Below are 13688 nucleotides of genomic sequence, written 5' to 3'. Positions count from 1 at the left end.
AGCCAGCCTGATGTTCGCTTTGGGGTTTATCTCCACACCAACCTCCTTCTGGAGGAGAGTGGAGTGTTGCAGGATACCTCCAGAGGCCATATTTCCAGGAATCCCTTCTGTAGGACCATGCCCTAGTCATACCCTGCCATCTCAGCACTTGGAACTCTGAGACTGGAGTGGAAGATGAGAGGAAAGACCCCCCTAGCAGCTGTTGAAAGGATGAAAATGCAGCCTAACCCTCCAAGACCCCAAGAAGGTAGTAAAGAGCCCTAACTCCAGCTTCCTAAAAAACCCTAGATGCCCCCGAATTCCAGACCCTGCTCCCTGCCAGTAAATAGGTAGAAGGTCACACTTCTTGCTGTTCCAGGGCCTGCTCTCTGTATGAAACTAGGTGAAAGGACGTAAAATGGGCCCTTGAGTGCGGGAGCCTGGACTAAGTAAGATAACAGGAAATGAGTTGACTAATCGCTTATCTGGATTCTGTAAAACTGCTTGCGCCATAGAAGAAATGATTACACATTGAAAGCCCTAGTGACCTATCTCAACTGTAATCTGTCACTCCGTCCAGGAGCCCGCGCAAATGCGGACCTCCGGAGCTGTTTTAAAATGATTGGTCCACGGAGCGCGGGCTCTTGATGTTTTAAAATGATTGGTTTGCGAAGCGCGGGCTTTGTTGTGAACCCCATAAAAGCTGTCCCGATTCCGCACTCGGGGCCGCAGTCCTCTACCCCTGCATGGCGTAGGACTGTGGGCCCCAGCGCGCTTGGAATAAAAATCCTCTTGCTGTTTGCATCAAGACTGCTTCTCGTGAGTGATTTAGGGTGTCGCCTCTTTTGAGTCCGGATGAGGGGGATTTTCCTTCTACTGGTCTTTCACTGTCAAGGCCATCTTCACCTTGAGGTCCTCCCTCTGCCCACACTGGCCAAAACTCCTACTCTGAGAAATCTTTTGGCAGAAGGCGAAAAGTGGCATCTGAGATGTTGTGACACCTCTACCAGCATATGGGTAGGTCCCCCCATGTGCACTCTGAGGCCCCCTTGACCTTGTCCATTTGGGGAAATTTTGGTTCCCTCTTGAGGATTTTCCTTTTGGGAGCTCTCCTTTGTAAGGCACCACTTGGACTGAGGCCACAGGTTTAGCAGGACTTGGAAGCAAATTTGAACTTAGAGTTATGTGTTTTGGGGTTTTTTGTGTTTTTTTTTGTTTTTTTTGTTTTTTGTTTTGGCTTGTGGCTTCTATTTGGCTGGTCAGGATTCTGGTTTTTCATTCAGGTTTGCACATGAATGTTTAATTCAACTCAATATGGAAACTGTTTTCCATTTCCATCTAATAGCACCCTAGGAAAGATTTTGACAAACTGGTTGACCTATAGATATGATGTTATGTCAGCTGCAAAACAGCCCTGAGCCACATCATATCAGCTCTAGCAACAGCCCTGTGGCTGTAGTATACCAGCTCCAGCAGCTCTGTGGCTGCAGTGTATCAGCTCTTTTACCTGGCGAGAAACCAAGCGAGCACTCAGAGAGTTGGAGAACTCAGATTTATTTTGCCAGCAGGCTCAGAGGAGATCACACTCTGGAATCTGAGCCCCAAAGAAGGATTTCACAAGGTTTTTATGGGCTAGTTCCTCCAGGTCCATGCTTGGCAGAGCAGAGTGAGGTCAGGCAAGGCAGTGGAGGCAGAAGCAAGCTTACAGAAGCAGATGCGTGGGGGAGGGATGGTTAGGGGCAGTTGGCTGGACTTTGCTTAGTCATCATGGCTAGGGTCTCTCCTTTCTTTTTATATGGACAGTTTCTCCTACAATGAGCCTATGACTAAAACAATGTATTTCAACTTTTATTTATAAACTAGTGTTTTGTATTGTGTTATCTGATTTATAACTAAGCTTAGAAAATAAAGCTGTAAGATCCCTGGTGGTATCTGTATGTTATGTGTGCATTTTCTTTGTCTTTACCTTTGCATATTATTGTCAAAATCAGTATGTTCAAGTGAGCTCTACTTAACTGGATATAAAAATTAAGTGCTTATATAAACTTTCAAAAATACAGGGTCAATTTCAAGTTTACATGATCCAGGAAATTTTCAACATCAGCTTAATATCTGGTATTGAATGCAGCTTAAGCTAGATAGTTTGATTAATATAGACTTGTTTTTAGAGTTTTCAATGTTAAATATAAACTTTCTATTGTGCAGAGTTCTCACTGTGGTGCAAGGGGATTGATAGCATCTTGGGAGCAATGGGACGCTGGTTCTATCCCCAGCCTATCACAGTGGGTTAAGGATCTGGCACCACAGCAGCTGTGGCTTAGGTTGCAACTGCAGCTTGTATCTGATCCCTGGCCTGGGAACTCCATATGCTATGGGAAGGCCAAAAGAGAAAAAAAAATTCTGTCATGCCTAAATTTATTAGAGATCAAATACGAGTTTATATCTGTTGCCACCAAGGAAAATAACATCATTTTTATAAATAAATTAAATGCAAATGAGATAAGAGCTTTGGTGAACTCTATAGAAATAATCATTTTTAAGAATGTATACTTGGAGTTCCCATTGTGGCACAGTGGAAACAAACCCAACTAGTATCCAAGAGGATGTGGGTTCCATCCTTGGCCTTGCTCAGCAGGTCAGGGATCCCACGTGCCATGAGCTGCAGTGTAGGTCAGTTGATGTGGCTCAGATCTGGTGTTGCTGTGGCTGTGATGTAGGCCAGCAGCTGTAGCTCCTACTTGATCCCTAGCCTGGGAACTTCCATATGCCATGGGTACAGCCCTAAAAAGAAAAAAAAAAAAAAAAAAAGAATGTCTACTTGTCTACTTGAGGATGATCTCTCCAGATATTTGGTAATATAACATTTTAGAGTTGTTCTAAATTAAGTTAAATGGTGCAAGTTTGTTGAACTAGGTCATTCCTAAATAAAATTTATAAAAACATGAGACATCAATTACTAAACAGAGAAACTAAAGGTATTTAGGACTATTGATGACTGTTTGCCACCCTGAAAAATGCTCTATAAGAAAACACATGTTTTTAGAAATTATCGGTATTTAGGTTTACCAATCTACAGAGTGCTGGTATAGAAGACAGTCTATGGTTGCTTGAGGAAAGTAGGTTAAGGCAGCTTCCCAGAAGCTCTGTGGCTGCAGTGTATCAGCTCTTTTACCTGGTGAGTAACCAAGCAAGCACTCGGAGAGTTGGAGAACTCAGGTTTATCACACTAGCAGACTCAGAGGAGATGGCTCTCTGGAATCTGAGACCCAAAGAAGGATTTCACAAGGCTTTTATGGCTAGTTCTTCCGGGTCCATGCTTGGCAGACCAGAGTGAGGTAAGGCAAGGCAGTGGATGCAGAAGCAAGTTTACAGAGCAGATGCATGGGGGAGGGGTGGTTAGGGGGAGTTGGCTGGACTTTGCTTAGTCATCATGGCTGGGGTCCCTCTTTTCTACCTTTTTTTTTTTTTTGTCTTTTTGTCTTTTCTAGGGCCACAGCAACTCAGAACCAAGCCGCATCTGAGACCTATACCACAGCTCATGGCAACGCCAGATCCTTAACCTGGTGAGTGAAGCCAGGGATCGAACCCACAACATCATGGTTCCTAGTCGGATTCTTTAACCACTGAGCCACGATGGGAACTCCTCCTTTCTACCTTTTTATCAGGACATTTTCTCTTATAGTATGAGGAATGGCATTGCATTTTCTTAAGGGAAAGAGAGTGATTTTTATCCCAGAGGTGGCTGCTTCTGAATGGAGGAAGAAAAAGGCAAAATAATATGGACACAGAAACTTGTAATTTGTGGAAAAGGAAATTTAGTTGGGTAATGGATTTTGTTAGGAATGGGCCGAGGCAAGTTGTGGAATTGGTTTCTCCCTCCAAAGTTTTCTTGAAATGCTGCTTTTGATAACAGATTCTGTGATTTTTTTTTGCCTTTAAGTTACCTGTCATTGCTTTTGAGATCTCTAGTAGCTTTGATTAAGGAATACATATTGTCTCACAGTGACCTATGATATTTGACCAAGTGTTTTGAAACTTTGATGAACTTCCCAAATATCAAATTTTAATTAAAGTATTTTTGACTTCCAGCTAACTTTGGGATTCTTCAAGGAAACCAGGAAGCATCTCAGATACTAAATTAACTAGGATTATTAATATGTTAAATTACATGGAGAGCATTATCAGAAGAACAATAAACCCACTTAGGTTACACTGTGGGTAAATGTTAGTATAGACATTCTAGAAATTATATGAAATTTCTAAAATTTGGATATATCCTGGTATATAAGATTATCAGTCATAATTCTTGTTGTAACCAACTTTTTTAATCAATTACATTTTAATCAGATGTTTAACCATACCTTTTAATTTTTTCTGTCATTGCTGTACTCTGATGCTTTTGCAAAATTGCTTCGTCTTCAGGGATAGTCATAGGAAAGCTATGGAAATTGTTACAACAGTTCCACATCAAGATGATGGCTACCTGAGGAACCAGTCCATCCAACTTAAAACAAGAAGCTGTACTGTCTCTGGGGTGCTTAGATCAGGTATCCGGAGGTTTTTACTCCCTGACAGATAGGGTTGATGTCACTAGTCAAACTTGAAGCAGTTTAAGAAAAAGATATACCATCTGCCCTCTGCTTCCTGTAAGAATATGGGAATAAAATATCTGAGGGGGGAATGCAATAGGAAGGAAGGGGGCAGGGCCCAACCTTTAAAAAGAATAACATTGTCCTTGAGGAATATGACAAAAACTGGTTAGAACCAACTAGGTGCCAAGATGGCAGATGATTTGACTTCTAGTATATCTTGAGCCTTATTATATGCTCATTGCAATGCATTAGCATACTAAATGGCACACCATGACAGCTCTGAGTATAAATATTTTTTAAATAGACATTATAGAAATAAATAAGTTTTCTGAAATTTGGGTATGCCCTGGTATTATTTTATAATTTTAGTTATCTTAAAACGTATGTCACAGCAACTTGGTTAAGCTTCTTCATCAAGAGCATTGTAATCAGATCTTTAACCTTGCCTTTTAAAGACTTTTTGTCACTCATAGACAGTTAAAACCAATACTTGCAAAAGTGCTTCATCTTCAAGAAAGTTCACAAGTACAGGTCTTTGTTATAGTTCAGACAATACCATTGAACTGGGTTAAATATGTATGTAAAAGATACTGATGATTTCAAAAAGCAGATAACAAAGGATTACTGAGTGAACTGGTGAATGTGGATATAAATGTTTATGGTTTATTTTGAATGGAGTATTACTGGTTTTGATATGTGTTTTCCAGACATAGAGAAGCCCTTCTCCTCAAGATACTTATGACTTAAGAGTGATTGAACAAATTACTCCTCTGTGGATAAAATTGAAATATTTTTCTTCTCTCTTCCTGTTTCCCCCAGAAATTAGAGACTCTTGGGTTCTGAGCAGGCTTATCAGGTGAATAGGAAAGACTGCTTCCCGGCATGTGTAGGATTCTTGATATTTTGGGAACTTCTAGAAAAGAATTCAGTCTGAGACTCCTGAGGAATTACACCAGATCGGTGTAACAGGCCTATGTAGTCAATGGAGCAGACTTGTTTTGGAAACAAATTAGACTTGTTTGTCTGTGTTCAATGGAGATGAGGGTAATTTTAGAGAAAAAGATTATGCTTCAATAGATATGAAATTCTAGTTATGTTCATTGAAGTCTGTATCTATGAAAGTTATTGTGTTAGCCACAATTTTGGCCTGATGTTCAGGATGAAAAGAAAATTATGAAAAGTAGAATTATCTTGTGGAATTATCACAGAATAACTACTCATGACATATCACCGACTGCTTTGGGTCCACTGCTAAAAGCATATGTACAATGTTTGTGTGACAAGTGGGTATAAGTGATAAAATGTATGGCCTATAAAGTGTTTCTTCATTAATGTGCTTCTGAGCTTATTCATGATACCTGATCAGTTTTCCCCAAATGTGGACTAACTAGGCAAATACATAGGAAGCCTAGAATTGAGGGACATGATCTACATCTGGGACAAACAGCTGAATCACCCTGGCATTGAAGGGAAGATTTTTTTAAGGGCCATGGGCCACACCTGTGGTATATGGAAGTTTCTAGGATAGGGGTCAAAACAGAGCTGCAGCTGCTGGCCTATACTTTAGCCACAACAACACCAGATCCAAACCACACCTGTGACATACACCACAGCTCACCACAATGGTATATCCTTAACCCACTGAGCAGGGACAGGGATTGAACCTTCATTGTCATGGTGCTAGCTGGGTTCATTACTGCTGAGCCACAACAGGAATTCCTCAGATGTTTTGATTATCAATGCTTTCTATTGAAGGACTTACAATTGAAAGGAGAAATGATGGAAAATCTGCATGTATTGAGGTATGAGGAAGTCACTCTGGCTTAACTTAAATTTTGCTAACCAGAGGCATGCTTTGTGGCTTTCCAGACATGTATTGTACATCTGCTCTGGCCATTTTGGATTTCAAACACATTTCATTATTGCTGAGCTATGTCAGATGCCACTAGCCATTCTCAAAGCAGTGTCTTCTTGCAGCTGGTAGCTGCACCTTATGGATTCAAAGTATCCTCTTGTAACTGTTCAATTTTTAGACAATGAAATTTCTTTAGATCAGATATTCACAGAAAGAGGAGACATGTAGTGGCCAATAGCTCCTGTTATGAGTATGTTAATGCTGCATCAGAAGTTAAAACCTACTTAGGTAAAACTTGATAACTGTCCACAGCAAGTCTCCCCAAAGTGCCAGTTCCAGACTGGGTTTCAGGCTTATTCTCATGAATTCCTTAGGGAATCAGATCTATTTTGTCTATTAAAGTTCTAGTTGTCATTCCTACCTCTAACTAGTTCTATTGCACAGAGATTGTGGACTTAGGGATTGAGATCTTAATCATTAATCCAGGGTTTGTAACTCAGGGATATTTCTAATTTGGTGTCCAATCCCCCAAACTGAAGTAGGACTATGCACCATTTCAGCAGGAATTAGCCAGAGCAGTCGTCACCCCTTTCCCTAAAAGACTTGGGGAAAGATAAAACAGAAATGAGGATTTAAAACCAAATCCCCCTAAAACCAAGTTCTGAAAGGATGAAAATGCAACCTAACCCTCCCAGAACCCAGGAAGTTAATAAAAAGCTCTAAATGCCCCCGAATTCCAGACCCTGTTCCCTGCCAGTAAATAGGTAGAAGGTCACACTTCTTATTGTTCCAGGGCCTGCTATCCTGGCCTAAGTAAGATAACAGGAAATGAGTTGACTAATCGCTTATCTGGATTCTGTAAAACTGACTGGCACCATAGAAGAATTGATTACACATTGAAAGCCCTAGTGACCTATCTCAACTGCAATCTGTCACTCTGCCCAGGAGCCCGCGCAGATGCGGACCTCCGGAGCTGTTTTAAAATGATTGGTCCACGGAGCGCGGGCTCTCGATATTTCAAAATGATTGGTCCACGGAGCGCGGGCTCTCGATATTTTAAAATGATTGGTTTGCGACGCACAAGCTTTGTTGTGAACCCCATAAAAGCTGTCCTGATTCCGCACTCGGGGCCGCAGTCCTCTACCCCTGCGTGGCATACGACTGTGAGCCCCAGCGCGCTTGGAATAAAAATCCTCTTGCTGTTTGCATCAAGACTGCTTCTCGTGAGTGATTTAGGGTGTCGCCTCTTCTGAGCCCGACGAGGGGGATTGTTCTTTTACTGGCCTTTCAGTTCCTCTGCTGAGTTTATGATTAATGTCTTTATTCAAAAAAAAAGTATTCCCTTTCCTGTCCAATACCTATTCTCCTCGAGTTTGAGGAGTATCAAAGAAAATGGGGGAATGAAACCAGGCAGGGCCCTGTGGAGCTCCTGGGCACAAGCCTTTCCAAGTCCCCTGTTTCTTGGTTTTAGGAAATAAGTTTCAACCTCCATGACCTTACCTGAGTTCCAAAGGGCAGTTTCAAACATTTGCTGATCAGGGAAGGGAGGGGATGCAGAAACCAGAAAGGAGCAGTCAATAAAAAATACTGAAGCCTTAGGACAGGGTCCTGGTTCTTTTGCAAGGAATAGACATAACAATATTTTTTAGTTCTGAAGAACTAAAACCCCCAACAAGTGAAAACTAGAGAGGAGAACCACTAGAGCCAGTCCTGGGGCCACTAAACACCAACTTTGAAGAATAATGAAAGCTTACATCTACCCTGATCATTATCTGTGGCCCTATTTTTCACTCCTAAACTATAAAAACACTGCTTAATTTCTCCCAAGGTAGGGCACAGTCTTCAGAGCATTAGCCTGCTGTGGCCTCCTTCACCTGGCAAAGCACTAAAGCTATTTTTTTTTCTCCTCACCCTAAAACTCTGTCTCTGTGTTTCTGTTCAACACCGGTGGACAGAGGCCAAATTTTGGCAACATGAGCTAGTCCAGGGATCAAACATGCATCCTCATAGACATTATATCAGGTTCTTAACCTGCTGAGCCACAACGGGAACTCCAAGAAATTTTTTTTAAATATAAGTGTTGTATTTATATAAACCTAGCTATGGTGTTAATTGGAGAATGGCTTTGATTCAGGAAAGATGTTAGGCCAGTGATGAATAAAATTTATATTTTAAGGCAAATGAGAAAAAAATTTCTCTGTGTTTGTTTTGGCCTTCTCCCTCCCCCCCCACCATGTGGTGTGTGCATCGGCATCACATATTAACCAGAGCTTCTCAAAGATGGGAATGCCTGCTCAACCATAAAGATCAGTTTTTTTTTCTTTTTTCTGATGCTAGTACTGTAACTTTTTAAAGAATAGTGTTCTTTCCCAGCTCTGTAGTGGGTCATGGTTATTTGTTGCTTGCTTTGTATGTGCTGACCTGGACTATGTATCCTTGTTGCTTGCTTTGTATGTGCTGACCTGGACTATGTATCCTTGGTGACCTGTATGTAAAATATATCATTTTGATATATGATCTCTTGTCTAAAAAATGTATATGACTATGTCTTCAACTTCTAATAGGTGAAACAGTAGTCAGAGATTTCTGAGAATCTGCTTCCAGGGTTACAATTCTCAGTTTAGCTGAAATAAAATTCCCTTTCTTTTCTTAACCTGATAGTTAATTGAATTTTTATCAACACCAACCTCTCATTTAAATAGCCAGTCCAGACCACTCAGCGTCTCTCAACTGAGCAACAATCAATGACTTTCAACTGGGCTCCCTCAATACTTTTCAACTTGGGGACACACCCCAGTATCTTTTAACTGGGGGGTCAGGTACCTGTTAGACATGACCAAAATACAATTCAGGGTCAACAAATAATTGGGAGATTCAAGAACCAGAAGAGACTCACCTAAATTCATCTGGGCTGTCCAGGAGCTGGATAGGCACATGAGGTATCAAATTTCCAGTTCCTTGTAGAGTTTAGGTGAAGGAAAACAGCCTATTCTGGGTCCCTTCATTGGTTGCCAAAACTATCAACTGAAAAAGCATTGCACAACCTAGAAGTTGAGGATTATATTTTATTCAGAGCCCTTACTGAGTTCCATAGCTTGGGATGGCAGCTCTGAGGAATTGTTCTAGGAGGTAAGGGGGAACCAGGATATAAATGAGCTTTTACAAGCAAACAAAAAACAAAAAAACAAACAAACAAACAAAAAAACAGGTAGTGAACACAACAGATTACTGCTAATTAAAGAAATGGACATCTCAAGTTAATGAATTTAGCACTTTTCTGTGTATGGGAAGATGCAAGAAGAGTCTGGGCTTTTGACATCATTCCTTTGATATTAATTGTCTTGGGGCCAGTAATCTGTTTTTCTCCATCATGAATCCCCTCAGGGTGCTCTTGGGTGGGTGGGTGGGGCCCGTGCTGTGGCTGATTGTTTTATGGCTGCAACATCTTTTGTTTTCTGAAATGGCAGCCACATTCTCTATCCCCAACTATTTTAGATACCTCATAGAAGTGGACTTTTGCAATATTTGTGCCTGGCTTATTTCAATGACAGGGTGCACTGAGAAGAGTACTTATACTGTGGTATTCTTCACAAAAAATAAACAATTTAATCATGAGAAAACATCAGACAAATCAAAATTAAGGAATTTTCTCTAAAATATTTGACTAATATTTTTCAGAAGTGTAAAGTTCATGAAAGAAAGAAAAGAAGGGAAGACTGAGAAAAGTGCCATAGATAAGAGGAGACTAAGGTGATAACTAAATGAAATGTGGGCTCCTGAAGCAAAAGGGATGACATCTTATTAAAGTCTGTAGTTTAGTTAATATTGTTGTTCTAATGCTAATTTCTTTTTTGAAAATTATTCCATGTTTAGGTAAGGTATTAAATAAAGGAAATTTGAGAGAGGGGTATATGGAGCTCCCTGTATATGTTTTCAACACTAAGTAAATGTAAAACCATTCTAAATAAAGTTTGTCAAAACTTAACATCTAAAATATTTAACAGTTTACAAGTACACTATAATTTAAAATGTTTTAAAACACAAAAAAGTATGATGCTAGTGAAACAGTAAGACATCTAATGATATATAAACAATAGAATACTATTTATTTAAATTAAAATATATCAGCATAAAGCAATAAATATTTTTGTAGAGACACAAACCAAAAATACATATTAAGCAGGTTAGAATACTTGGAAGGAGGAGTGAGAAAAGTGATGCAAATAAAGATACAAATGAAGTGATCTAACAAGAGAAAGGAAAGTCTTTGCACAGGCAACAATGATGATGTGCCCCAAGCCCAGGAAAATGATTAACTCAATTCTGTGCACCTGAGATCCTAAAAGGAAAAAAAAGATTCTTATAGGAATCATCAAAAAATGTATTAGCCTATGATTCCAATTTACTAATATAGTTTCTGGAGATAGGAACTATAGAATTTTTAGATTCCTACAGTTGCTTAATTATGAGCAAAATAATTTCCTTTGAGCTCCAGTGCCATTCTTTGAAATGTCCAGAATTATTATTATTATTACTATTACTTGCTTTTTAGGGATGCACTTGAGGTATATGGAAGTTCCCAGGCTAAGGGGTCTAATTAGAGCTACAGCTGCCAGCCTCACCACAGCCACAGCAACATGGGATCCAAGCCACATCTGTGACCTACACCACAGTTCACAGCAACACCAGATCTAAGCTGCATCAATAACCTACACTGCAGCTCACAGCTCATGGCAACACCAGATCCCCGACCCACTGACGAGGCCAGGAATCAAACCTGCATCTTCATGGATACTAGTCAGATACGTTTTTTGCTGTGCCACAATGGGAAATCCCAAGAATATATTTCATATTATTATTCCCATTTTACAGATGAGGGAACTACATTTGAATAAACACAAAGTGTCAGAGCTTGGCTACTTAAGGTCAACATTTCTGGAATCTTAGTCATATTTCCTCTTGGATCATTTTTGTTCTTCTCATCCTTTAAAGCTCAACACTGTCACATCCTTGGAAGATCTTTCCACATTAGAGTGGAAAGATTTACCACACTAGGGTAAACCACTTTGTCATTCCCTGTTTCAGTATCCTGTTTGATATCAGCACTTGTCACAATTATTTTATTTTCTTGCTTACCTTCTGTCCATCTTACCCACCAGACCAGGAGCTACATGCAAGCAGTTATCATGTATATATGGTTCATTCTACTGTTTCAAGCACATAGCACTCTCTGGCACAAAACAATCTCTCAATAGTTATTTGATGAATAAATGGATTTTTTTTGTCTTTTTTTTTTTTTTTTTTGGTCTTTTTACCATTTCTTGGGCCGCTCCCCCGGGATATGGAAGTTCCCAGGCTGGGGGTCAAATCGGAGCTGTAGCCGCCGGCCTATGCCAGAGCCACAGCAACGCGGGATCCGAGCTGCATCTGCAACATACACCACAGCTCACGGCAAGGCCAGATCCTTCACCCACTGAGCAAGGCCAGGGATCGAACCTGCAGCCTCATGGTTCCTAGTCAGATTCGTCAACCACTGAGCCACGACGGGAACTCCATGGGTTTTTGGTTTTTTTTTTTTTTTTTTTTATCTTTTTAGGGCCACATCTGAGGCATAGGGATGTTCCCAGGATAGGGGTCCAGTTGGAGCTGTAGCTGCCAGACTACACCACAGCCACAGCAGTGTGGGATCTGAACTGCGTCTGTGACCTACACCACAGCTCACAACAACTCCGGATCCTTAACCCACTGACTGAGGCCAGGGATCTAACCCATGTCCTCAGGGATGGTAGTTGGGTTCGTTAACAGCTGAGCCATGACAGGACCTCCTAAATGGACTTTTTTATATTAAATATTCCACCCTTTAAATATCAGTTCTATGATCTAAGCAATGTTAGTTTGGGAGAATAAGGACCAAACAGCTATTATGACTCCTGCTATCACTTCTCTTTATACTCCATTAAATATCGCACATTTCTTTGAATCATTCATACAGTCTCTTTCTCTCTTTATTTATATATTTTTTGTCTTTTTAGGGTCACACCTGAGCCACATGGAAGTTCCCAGGCTAGGGGTTGAATTGGAGCTCTAGCCACCAGGCCATGCCACAGCCACAGCAATGCCAGATCCAAGCCACATCTGCAACCTATACCACAGCTCATGGCAACACCAGATCCATAACCCACTGCAGAAGGCCAGGGATCAAATCCTCATCCTCATGTATACTAGTCAGGTTAGTTTCCACTGAGCCATGACGGGAACTCCTCCCACATAGTCTCTCTTAAAGCAAACTACTGCTGAGAACATTAAGAAAAAAAGCAAGGAATACTGGATAATTATATTAATCCAGGGATTACATAATTCCCACCTGCCCCACTAAATTACCTTGCTTTTTTTTTCTTTTATAATAACAAATCAGGGAGAAAGGGTTGAATAATCCTAGTGAGTATGTTATTTACTGTATTTACTTATATCACCTATTCATAACATTGTTTTAAATATATATTTAGTGTATAGAAGATAAAAATAATGTTCTATAAAATCCTTTGTTTTGAGGAAAGATGGTGTTGTAGGAAGAATTCTAAGAATGACTACCAAAGACCCTCACCTTTGAATAATTTCTTGCTCCTTGAGTGTAGACAGTACCTATGAAAATGATAAGCTATCACTCCCATTAATGTTTAATCAGGTGGTATTCTGATATTGTAGTAGGTTTAGCCTTTAAGAAATAAACCTTCATTTATAGAATATACGTACTTTGGTTCAAATCATGAGTTGGCAAACGTTTATATGACCCAAGTTAACTAGCTAAGAACTGATATGATAAAGGAAAATTTTTTTTCTGAGCTTTTTTGGGGTGTGGGGGCAGTGCCCATGGCATGTGAAAGTTCCTGGGCCAGGGATCAAACACACATCACAGCAGTGACATGAATCACAGAAGTGACAATGTCAGATCCTTGACTGCTCGGCCACCAGGGAACTCTCTGAGCATTTTATTAGTAATTTTAGTATAAGCATGAATTGTTGATATTCACATGATAAACATGAGATTGCCAATTTATTAAATATATTTTAGACATTAATCAATATCTTTGCCTTTATTAATATGGTTTGGTCATCATCCATATAGTGTATACCACAGAATGTATACATTAATTTTGACTAAGGACAATAGAAGGCACTCATATTACTGAGAAGAGATTATAATTTTTACCTAATATCTATTTGAAGCAATTGCACTTCTTGAACAATAAATAATGAAATTG

At 40.1% G+C, this 13688-nt stretch overlaps 2 long non-coding RNA genes across 2 annotated transcripts; one reads left to right on the top strand and one right to left on the bottom strand.

Annotated features, from left to right (window-relative positions):
- LOC102165634 lies at positions 705–8943 on the top strand. The gene is made up of 3 exons (XR_001302663.2): positions 705–996; positions 3468–3542; positions 4069–8943. It is a non-coding gene; the product is annotated as an uncharacterized LOC102165634 (long non-coding RNA).
- LOC110257752 lies at positions 8058–9809 on the bottom strand. The gene is made up of 2 exons (XR_002340702.1): positions 8889–9809; positions 8058–8847 (listed from the first exon to the last, which is right to left on the bottom strand). It is a non-coding gene; the product is annotated as an uncharacterized LOC110257752 (long non-coding RNA).

This window comes from Sus scrofa, chromosome X, assembly GCF_000003025.6.
Source record: "Sus scrofa isolate TJ Tabasco breed Duroc chromosome X, Sscrofa11.1, whole genome shotgun sequence".
In the NCBI taxonomy this organism is placed as follows: domain Eukaryota; kingdom Metazoa; phylum Chordata; class Mammalia; order Artiodactyla; family Suidae; genus Sus; species Sus scrofa.
This window is presented reverse-complemented; position numbering and strand designations above follow the sequence as displayed.